We start from the raw sequence: 11,869 nt of genomic DNA, 5'->3' as shown, positions 1-11,869 counted from the left end.
GGGCAGAAAATAATGACATTTTGGGAGAGCTTCAGAATGGCTTTAGAATAGGTAGGCGTTTGGATGATAACTTGTTTGTTCTTACTCAGTGTATTGAAATATCAAAAGCAGAAAGCAGACCGTTGTATGTGGCCTTTTTGGACATTACAGGAGCATACGACAACGTAGACCGCAGCATTTTGTGGGATATTCTGGAAGGGGAAGGCTTAGGTGACGATTGTCTACAGCTTTTGAGATATATTTACCCAGAAAATACCATTTGCGTTGAATGGGAAGGGATGAGTAGCGAAGAGAAAGTAGATATCAACAAGGGACTGGGACGGATGCCCTTTATGCCCACTGCTGTTTATGATGCACATGGTGTGGATGGATAGGGCGCTAGAAGGAAGCATTATCGGGTTTAATCTCCCATACAAACAGGTGGGTACTGTAGTAGAGAACCAGCTTCCAGGTTTAATTTATGCGGAGGACATTGTGTTGCTAGGTAACAAGCAAAGGGATTTGCAACGTCTGGCTAAGATTTGTGGACAGGAAGGTAAAGAATGTAGGTTTGAAATTTAGTGTTAGAAAATCAGGTGTTATTGTATTCAATGAAAACAGTGAACAGACAGTGGAGATACAGGGCCAAGAAATACCTCGGGTAACAGAATATAAATACCTTGGTATATGGATAAACGAAGGCAACGGATATATGGAAACACAGGAAAAAAACATAACAGTCAAGGGGAAGAGAAATGCAGCCATAATGAAGCACAGAGCGCTATGGGGATACAATAGGTACGAGGTCCTCCGAGGTGTGTGGAAAGGGGTAATGGTTCCAGGACTTACTTTTGCAAATGCGGTTGTTTGCTTTAAATCAGGGGTACAATCAGGACTCGACGGGAACCAAAGGTCGGGTCGCCTCGCATTGGGCGCTCACGGGAAGACTACAAATGAAGCTGTGCAAGGGGATATGGGCTGGACTAGTTTTGAAGTGAGGGAAGCTCGCAGTAAAATTGAGTATGAAGAACGGCTGAGGAATATGGAGGAAAGTAAATGGGCTGGGAGAGTGTTCAGGTATCTGTACAGGCAAAACATTGATTCACAGTGGAGGAAAAGAACTAGGAAGCTTACCAGCAAGTATGCGGCCTGTGGGGTGGGCAACACAGCAACAAAGAAGGTCAAGCGGAAAGTCAGAGAGGCTGAATTAATCTCATGGGTGGCGGCAATGGAAAAGAAACCTGCCATGAGTAACTACTTAAGGGGAAAACACGAAATTAGGAAAGAAACCATTTATGATAACTCAAAGGGAAGCTCATTACTTTTCGAAGCGAGATCGGGATGCCTTAGAACACGCACGTATAAAGCGAGATATAAGAAGGAAGAAGAAGCATGTGCTTGCTGCGGTAAAGCTAGGGAAACGACGGAGCATATTTTATTAGAATGTGAAGACATCTATCCAGCGGTCGATTTAGGCACCACTGGCCTCCTTGAAGCCCTTGGGTTCAGCGGGAGCAGTGGTAAAGCAAACAGGTCCGCAATAGACATCAGTAAGAGGCGATTGGAGGATTGGTGGAAGAAAAGTAGGGAAACGACAAAGGACGGAGACGTACAAAAGCACAGTTCACAATAGGGTATCAGAAAATTTGGATGTGGTAGTTCATAGTGTTTTTTTTTTCGTTGGTTAACCTAGGTAGGATATTAGAGAGCATAGTAGCAAGAGCTTGGTGGCGCAAGCCACCGCCCCGTTCCAAAGGGGACGCTCATAACATCCATCCATCCATCCATCCGTGCCAGCTGTAAGAAAGCTCACCTTTGAGCATCCGTGGCTGCACGGTAATGAAGAAGTAAACGCTTTGCGGGCAGAATGGATTCAAATTGCACTACGTACGTATGCGCATGCTGCCTCTGGAACCATGATGAGTTCAAGGTGTCTTTCGTACTCGCTAGTAGCCATCAACTCCGCTTAAGGCTCGGTATAATTTGTGTGCACCCACACTTGTGCACATGTACGTATACATGTGTGTACTAGCATTTCGACTCTTTATGCACTCACACAAAGCTTCGCTTTGTATAGATTCTAGCTTGTTGGATATGCTGCATTTCTTTATCTTAATGTCAACTAGAATATTGGCTATCCCTGTTGGCTCTCTGATCCACACCACTCTCTTGCTGTCTTTTAACGTAATAGTTCTGCGGAAACCAGCAAGGTTTTAATTTCTGTCTTTTGATGTTATGCTCAACATTTCTCGTTCCATCACTCTTTGCACTTTCCTTAACCTGTTCCTACACTTCTTTGTCAACATCCAAGTTTGTGCCCCGTATGTTAGCCCCGGTATAATTCACTGATTGTACAGTTTTCAACGAAAGGCGGTACAGTCTAAGTCGGGATTTGGTAATGCCTGCTGTATGTACTCCATCATTATATTATATAAATTTCCTTCTCATGATCAGGGTCTCCTGTGAGTAAGTGATCTAGATAAGCATCCTCTAGAGGCTGACTGGCAATCCTGAATTCTTGTTCCCTTGCCAAGCTATATGTTACCTTTGTCTTCTGCATATTCATTTTCAACCCCACTCTTACACTTGTTTGGGTAAGTTCCTCAATCACTTGTTGCAATTCGTCTCCACTGTTGCTGAATAGGACAGTCTTCCGCAAACCGAAGGTTACCGAGATATTCGCTGTTTATTCTCACTCCTAAGCCATCCCATTCTAATAGCTTGAATACCTCTAAGCATGCAGTGAATAGGATTGGAGAGATTCATTACATTAAATACCTGGGAGTAGTAATAACATCAGACCTTAGGTGGAATGAACATGTAACATACATTTATAATAAAGCAATGAAGAAACTAGACTTTTTAAGGTGATCAGTAGGAAACGCTTCACCTGAAATAAAGCTTTTAGCATATAAAACACTCATCCGACCCATTCTAGAATACGCTGCGATTGTTTGGGATCCGCACACACAAACCAGCATCACTAAAATTGAGAAAGTACAAAGAAAATCAGCCAGGTTTATTTTCAATTCGTACAGCTGGCACACATCCCCATCATCTCTTCTAGAAGCTGCAGAGCTGGAAAACCTTGCAATAAGGCGTTACCGGGACAGAATGAATTTTTTTTTTTACTCTATAACAACCAATTAGGAACAGATATAACATCATATATTCTACCATCTAGCCACCGCTGCACGCGCTCTTTTCACAACAAAAAGGTTAGAGATTTTTCCTGCAGGACCAACGCATTTAAAAATTTTTTCCTGTGCACAATTTCCGAATGCCACACATTACCTGCCACAACTGTCGACTGTCCAACGGTTTCATCCTTTCTTTCTGCACTTTGTGAATAAACCATAGCATTCATCCCTCATTTTTACCAGTCAAATCATAATTGTGAAAAGGTTTCTCTCATGTTGTTTGTTATGCAGATTCTTGTTCGATGTCTGTTATCTTGTTTAATCTTATTTCATACTTTTCTATTGTTCCACATGTCTGCTCCTGCCTAAGACTGCCCCATTTTTGGAAGTTTTCGCAGCCCCTAGGGAGTCCTGAAAATCGGACGTTGACTGTACGCAACTATAACGAATTGCATTGTAAACATTCAAATAATTCAGTTCATGACTCGATTATCTGCTACTCTATTTTCGTACATTTGGTGAAATTGCTCAGTTTTGAAATTGCTCAGCACGCTCAGTTTGACTTCGGGACAAAAGAAAATTTAATCCTGGGGTTTTTGCATGGCGGAACCACAGTCTGATTATGAGACACCTGTCTTTTACAAGGATCATCCAGGTCATCAACTCCTATACCAAACGCCGACAAACGGAAAGGCGATAAAAGCAGTACCTATGTGCTACTGGAAGGCACACAAATCGTATCGCATTAAGCGTGTTCATGCACGCAGATTCACGCATTTGCGCAGTTCAGGACTTTGTCAATCCGCGAACTTCTATGCACAATTGTAGTAGTTGCAAGCTTTGACGGTTGTCAAAAACACGGATGCATGATCTCGGAACCGATTGCCGGTTAGCCACTTATACGAATATATTAGCAATAAGCTTTCCGCGATGGCTTGTGGAAAGCTTGTCAGCCGCATCGGCCGCCTTGGCCGTTAATCGTTAGTGCTTCAAAAGGTTGGTTGAGTATCGGCGACAGAAGTTAGGTTTTTGCGCCGCATTGACTCGTATCTATTCGCAGAGGCCACACGAAACACAGGAAGCGGACAAAATGCCTCAACAAAAGCAAATGTACGGGATGGTACAAACGTTGTTCTCCAATGTCATCGATCTTTGCACACCGTATGGAGGAATCTCATCTTGGCGCCATTCATAGATGCATAGTCTCTTGTTGAGCTTCTAGCATTGTTATTGGGCGTAATATAGATGTTGTCTAGTGCGATAAAGCCTATCAAAGCACATCTGTGATTTGGAAGGCACATCAGACATTTGCCATCGCTTTTTGTCTGTGCCTGACAGCTGTATATGTAATTTTATGCCTGTCTTGCGCCTAAGTGCATATCATTGTTCTCGTTAGCCTACAAAGTTCTATTGAATTGTTTACAAAATTCCGTTCCTTGCCTACCGAAATAAAAATGCTTGCAACATGGCGTGCATGGTATACCGTCCGTGGGAAGGCATGCTCAATTGGTTTCTGTTGGCTTTGTTTCTTGCTTCACTGTTCGGCAGCACTTTCTGATTGCACAGTAATAACAATCTTCGCCAAATGGCTACACATTACTGCTCCAAGTGTTCCAAAAATACCAATTCTTCAGCTCCGAAACTATTTAAAATGCTGGTGTGGCTGCGCCTATACTGCTCCCGAACGACATTTTTCCAGCTCCAAAAATGGCCTCAGATTCTAAACTGGCTGGACGATCACTGTGTTTGCATTCTTCGAGCTCTCTGGTTCACTTGAAGTCGTGAGGCATTGTGTATGAAGGGCTGCAAGCTTTTCAAGCACAATGGCTCCTCCATCTTTGATTAAATAAACTGTTATTCCATCTTCTACCACTTTATCCTGGGTCATGGCTTGCAATGCCCTTATCTAACTTCACCACTAGTTATATATATCTGTATCCTGTTCATCACTACTTCGAATGAAGGTAGCACGACTGCTCTGGGTACGGTGCAGGTCAGTATAGAATTCTTCTGCTGCATTTACTATAACACTGAAATTGCTGATGACATTACCGTGCTTATCTTTAAGTGCATACATCTTGCCTTGCCCTATGCCAAGTTTTATTCTCGCTGATTTTTGATGCTACATTATAATATAAACCAAATTCGTTAACAAAATAATGGATGTAACAAAGTAAACGAAATTCCTCTTGAAGTTCTCCGAGATTCATAGTGCAGTACATGAAACATAGATAGAACGAAGCAATGCATATAACTAATTTTGGCTCCCCCTTCAACTTCCCCTAGGGAAAATTCCAAGAAGTATATATTGGTACTATACAAGAATTGTACATCCATAGAGATTTCTGCCAGTCGTGCAGCTGCTTCCACTGGGCAATACAATGTTCCACAAGACAAATAAAATGCTTTATGGGTCCAAACAGAAGCAACAGGACTATAGTGATCATAATATAAACTTGTACCGGCAGTATTGCTCAGCAAGAAGCCAACTGTGCGGATGTTCCAAACATAGAGAATGAAGGCACAGAAGACTTCGCTTTAATAATAGGTATGACTTCCAAGCTGTACATTTGTTGCAATGACTGTATTAAAGTCTGTTGGTTGTTTCATTGCGTAATTTTGTAGAGAACAAAGCTGGCTGCCAGCACATCTGTAGGGATAGTACAGATCGTGCTCTATACAAGCCACTATTTGTTACATCAGTGCTGTCGTATGAATAAGCTATTTCACAATATAGCAGCAACCATCAAGGTCCGCAAAGTCCAGGAGGCTTCACCTAGAAAGCTTCGCTTTAAAGTGGAGACTTAATGTACCTTTTTAAAACAAACCGCTTTGCTACACCGTGCTCGTACCTACACCAATTCGCCTAGGCTATCAGTGTATGAAGCCCCTTGTTTTATAGACTAGTATTGGCTATCTGTTTTATCAGTGTAGGTCCGTTTCATAATCCAATAGACTAATACAGGCTATCAATCAGTTATCAGTTTTACCAATGTGTCAGGTCTATTGTTTCATAATCCAATAAGATTAAACCAATAATCTTTCTCTATTAGAATTTTTTCTAGTGTTGTTAAACGAGGTTTTATTTTGTGGCCAAACCACCACTTCCGTTTCATTCTGCTGATTTCAAAGTTGGTCAAGAGAGGCATTGCTAACATTTGCCCAAAATAATGCTTTGCAAAAATCGTGCCATCATACCATTTTGTCTAGCTTTGCTTCTCAGTGCGTACAGCTTTTGCAGGCTGGTTTTCCCATGTCCTTACAAAGTAGCTGAACGGATTCTAAGAGAGCTTAGGAAAGACAACCGGCACGAAGATAATCCTACAACTACTCGGGGTAGGACAAGCATTATCCCATATATCCACACCGTCTCAATCTGAAGAAAATCGCCAAGCGAGTGAATATTTGTGTGGTGTTTTCTGCCCTTGACAAGCTTATGAGCACTTGCAAGCTCACTAATATGAAAAAGGAGGCTCTTCCTAGCTGTGATAAGAATCATAAAAAAGTTTAATTGCACACATTGTGTTGTTTATTGTTTTCCACTCAAGTGTGGGAAAACGTTTCGTTGGTGAGACTGGCCGATGTCAGGATGATAGGCTGTGCAAACATTGTTACTGTTCTGTGCGCGTCGCGAATGTACGGCCAGACTTTTCTTTCAAGAGGGAAGCGGGCCTCCCTTACTTTTATGGCTTTCTCTTTCACTGGCCCCCCGCGGACTCCAAGCTGTGCGCGAGAGAAAGGACCCCGCTCCCTCCGTTCGGTTCCTGAAAGAAACCCAGTGACGACGCTTCGGGGTGGTCGGCTGTTTCCCGTGCCCGGGGGCGTCGACGGGGATGGAAGCCACAGTTGGAAAAGCGCGGGACGGGCAGACTCGCCCCACCAGCCCTAGAGACCGGACCACTTTTTTAAGGGGCTAAAACTGAACGTTTTGTGTATTTTTGACTCGCTTTTTTGACCTTCTCAGTGTAATTAAAGTTTGTTTTAAATGTTCAACTGCGTTCGACCCATTATCTAGCTGGACAGCGGACGCTTTGATCCCGTCAAGTGCGATCCGCGAGGCCAGCATAGTAAAAAAGTGAAGTCGACTGCCATCGTCCGCCAACTCAACGTCCGCTGCAGTGGAATACGTCGCACGGCAAGACCTCCGGTTTGACCATGACATCCGCCTACTGCAAGGACACGGCATCGCCTACAAGTTGAGCAGCTGACGGCACACAGGGCAACGACAAGGTGGGCTCGTTTCAAATTTCATCGCGCAGCTTAGCAGGCTTCACGGCATACGTCCGCTTTGAGTGAGATACGTCGTGAAGCACGCACGCCAAAATGGATCAGGACAAGCTGACGCCTGAAACGTCTCAAATTATGACAGCTGAGCATGAAGCTTCCACGGCAAATATTCGACCACAAAGAGCAACTACGTTTTCCATGAAAGCCAAAGAAACGTATGAAACGAGCCGCGAAGAGCACTGCCGGAGAATAGACGCTGCCTGGAAGAATGTGGAGACAGCTATTTTCAAAGTGTCATGTGCAAAAGAGGAAGACGTTAACAACGCCGCAACGCAGCTTCGCGCAAGCTATGAGCGCTACGAACACGTCGCAGCCAGATACTCTACCTTCCTCGCCAGAACGAGCAGATCTGAAACCCAGGAGGAATTGGAACTTCAAAAAGCAATCGACGCAGATCGTTATGTGACTGTGAGCGACAAATTACGTGAGGCTTCAGAACGAGAACGCGACCGCTTACAAGAGGTAACGTCGCAGCACTCTCTATCGGCCCACTCAAGCGTTTCTTCGAGGTCACGACGATCGGGCTCGTCAACAATCAGCCTAGCCGCCGTACAAGCACGCGCACAAGCTGAAGCCGTCCGGGCCAGAGCAGAGTTTGGTCGCAGAGAGGCCGCGATGCGTATTGAAAAGGCAAGGATTGAGGCTGAATTGGATATTTTGCAGCACGAAAAAGAAGCGGCAGCTGCAAACGCACAGGCGAATGCGCTCGAGGCAGCCGTGGAGCAGGATGGCGGGGAGCGCATGCGCACGCTCCCTCCTGTGGACCGAACGCTGCAGACTAGGAGTTATATCGATGAGCAGCAAGCCCTACGCAACTCTGCGCTCGTGTTTACTGAGGAGGCCGTTACCAACTCAAGCGACGACGTAAACAATGCTCGCACGTCGCCGAGGGCCAACACAGCCGCGAATAATTCGATGCGTCTGCGAGCTGATGACCGTCCACCTGACTACGATGCTGCCCCTAACAACCCAAGTTGTAAGCATGCTGGAGCTACGAGTCGTCTCATGAACTTACGAGTTGGTCCGCACCCGCTTGTGCACGCCCCGACACACAACAGTTCAGGGTCAGAGCTAGCCGATGTCCTCAAATTCCTGTGCCGCAAAGACCTTGTTTCAAGCGGTCTTATCAAGTTTGATGATCGACCTGAGAACTTTCGCGCTTGGAAATCATCGTTCAAAGGTGTCGTCAGAGATCTAGGTCTTTCTGCCCAAGAAGAGCTAGACCTCCTCATCAAATGGCTTGGCCCTGAATCGTCAAATCAGGCTCGGAGGTTGAAATCGGTGCACGTGGATGACTTTTCAACGGGCTTGAACGTTGTGTGGAAACGGCTCGACGACGTCTTCGGGCGCCCTGAGGCAATTGAGGATGCACTACTGAAGCGGCTGGAAGACTTCCCGAAGATAGCTTACCGGGAAAATACCAGACTCCAGGAACTTGGCGACCTCCTGCTAGAACTCGAGGCTGCGAAAGCTGACCCGTATCTCGCCGGTCTTGGCTATTTGGATACCGCAAGAGGGGTCAACAAAATTGTTTCGAAGTTGCCATCAGGACTTCAAGAAAATTGGATGTCGGCGGGGTCGAAATACAAAAAAGATCATGACACTGCATTTCCACCCTTTTCTTTCTTTTGCAAATTTGTTAGAGATCAGGCCAGCATGAGGAACGACCCGAGTTTCATCTTGCATGCACAAAATGCGCCGTCTGAATTCAATCAGAGGAAGCAGGACAATGCTACCAAGACCACGCGGCAAAGATCGTCTGTGTCAGCGAGAAAAACAGAAGTGGATCCTGCTTCTACCAAAATTAATCAAGATGCCACTGCTTACGAACAGCAACCGGAATCGAAGGACTTGAAAAGGTGGTGTCCATATCACAAGAAACCTCACCCTTTGGAAAGGTGTCGCGCCTTCCGTGAGAAAACCTTGGAGGAGCGGCAATCTTTCATAAAGAAGCAAGGGATCTGCCTACGATGCTGCTCATCCAAGAACCACATGCAGTGGCAATGTCAGGCAGTTGTAATATGCCTCATATGCGACAGCACCGACCACGCCACAGCGCTTCACCCAGCACCGCCAACCTCGGAGCCGTCAAGGGCTAGTGGGTCTGACGACAGTACCACAGATGACTCAGAAAGAAGAGTCACATCTAGGCGTACTGAAGTGGCAAACGCTGACAACAGCACAAGGTCGTGTGCCAAAATCTGCCTCGTAGAGGTCACCCATGAGACTCAGCCTGAGAAGACAGTTAGAGCGTACGCGATTCTTGACGACCAGAGTAATCGCTCGTTGGTTAGGCCAGAACTCCTCAACGATTTCGGAGTGAAGGGGACGCCTACGCAATACACGCTCCGCACTTGCTCCGGCAGTACTGAAGTGGCTGGAAGAGTCGCTCATGGTTTTTTCGTGCAGAGCATGTCAGGCAAAGTCAAGTTTCCTCTTCCACCTCTCCTCGAGTGCAAGGCAATTCCAGAAAACAGAGAGGAAATTCCGACACCTGACGCTGCAATGCACTACCCGCACTTGAAGTCAGTAGCAAATCACATTCCGCCTCTCGAGGAGGCTGGAATACTGCTCCTTCTTGGCAGGGACATCCTAAGAGCTCACAAGGTTCGTCAGACAATCAACGGACCTCACGACGCGCCGTATGCTCAGAAGCTCGACCTCGGATGGGTCATTGTCGGCGATGTTTGCGTTGGTCGAACACGGAAAACGGGCAGCGTCAACGTGTTCAAGACCCATGTGCTGGACAGTGGGCGACCATCCCTTTTTGAGCCATGCCCAAGACATTTCTTTGTTAGGGAGGCGCCAATTCTCTACTCTGCGGATAAGGTCTCAAAAGATTTACGATTGGCAGCAACATTGGATGACAACCTGGCCCCGAATCTTTTCGAGACAACAGAATTTGACAACCAGCGTGCTCTCTCCATGGAAGACAAGACATTCCTCAAGATAATGAATAGTGAATTCACCCAAGACAAATTAAACAATTGGGTCGCCCCTCTCCCCTTTCGCACACCGAGAAGTCGGCTTCCGAACAACAGAGAACAAGCTCTGTCTCGTCTGCTCTCGCTACGGCGTACCCTGCGCAAAAATCCTGAAACAAGGGAACGTTTCGTGAACTTCATGAACGAGCTCTTCATCAAGGGTCATGCGGAGGAAGCTCCACCACTTCACGTGGACGAAGAATGTTGGTATCTGCCCATATTCGGCGTTCACCACCCCCAGAAGCCTGATCAAATCCGAGTCGTGTTTGACTCCAGCGCTCAGTATGAAGGGGTATCTCTGAACAACGTTCTCCTGACCGGCCCTGACCTGACGAATAACCTTGTGGGGATTTTGATACGCTTCCGGCAAGAACCAGTTGCGGTTACAGCGGACGTCCAGCAAATGTTCTACAGTTTCATGGTTCGCGAGGACCATCAGAACTACCTGAGGTTCCTCTGGTTTAAGGGCAACGATATCTCCAGAGAAATCATAGAGTGCCGAATGAAGGTTCACGTTTTCGGCAACAGCCCATCGCCAGCTGTTTCAACGCATGGCCTTCGACGGACTGCCCAACAAGCTGCCCCACGATTTGGCGAAGATGCCAGGAAGTTCGTTGAAAGAGATTTCTACGTCGATGATGAACATAAGTCTCTTCCGAGCGAAGAAGATGCCATTAGTCTGCTGCAAAGAACACAGAAAATGCTTGCAACGGCTAACATAAGGCTGCACAAGATAGCTTCGAATAGGCAGAATGTGCTGAATGCATTTCCTCGAGAGGACCACGCCCAGGGAGTGAAGAACCTCGACTTCGGCACAGACGCGTCGCTTACGCAGAGAAGTCTCGGTCTGCTGTGGGACATAGGCGACGACAGCTTCGTCTTCAGGGCTTCTCGTCGGGACAGGCCATATACGCGGCGAGGAGTGCTGTCGACCGTCAACAGCCTTTACGATCCACTAGGGTTTGTGGCTCCAATAACGGTTCAAGGCAAGTACCTTCTCCGAGACCTCGTGACGAAGGGTTATGACTGGGACACGCCGCTTTCGGACGAGAAAAAGCAGAGATGGGACGAGTGGAAGAACTCTCTCCAGGCACTACAGCACCTTCACGTGCGAAGAACGTATGCGCCAGTCTCGACGCTTGAAGCCGAAAGCAGGGACATTCATGTATTTTCAGACGCGTCCACAAGGGCCGTCGCAGCTGTGGCATACCTACGCGTGACTGACAAGCAAGGAAACAGACACGTCGGATTTGTGATGGGAAAGGCCAAGCTTGCTCCACAACCAGAACACACCATCCCCAGGCTTGAGTTGTGTGCAGCAGTGCTTGCTGTAGAGATGACCGATTCTATACTACGAGAATTGGACTTCCAGCCGAACTCGGTCACGTTCTACACGGATAGCAAAGTGGTCTTGGGTTACATATACAACGAAACAAGAAGGTTCTACGTGTATGTGGCCAACAGGGTGCAGCGGATACG

This window comes from Dermacentor albipictus, unplaced genomic scaffold (genome assembly GCF_038994185.2).
Source record: "Dermacentor albipictus isolate Rhodes 1998 colony unplaced genomic scaffold, USDA_Dalb.pri_finalv2 scaffold_11, whole genome shotgun sequence".
In the NCBI taxonomy this organism is placed as follows: domain Eukaryota; kingdom Metazoa; phylum Arthropoda; class Arachnida; order Ixodida; family Ixodidae; genus Dermacentor; species Dermacentor albipictus.
This window is presented reverse-complemented; position numbering follows the sequence as displayed.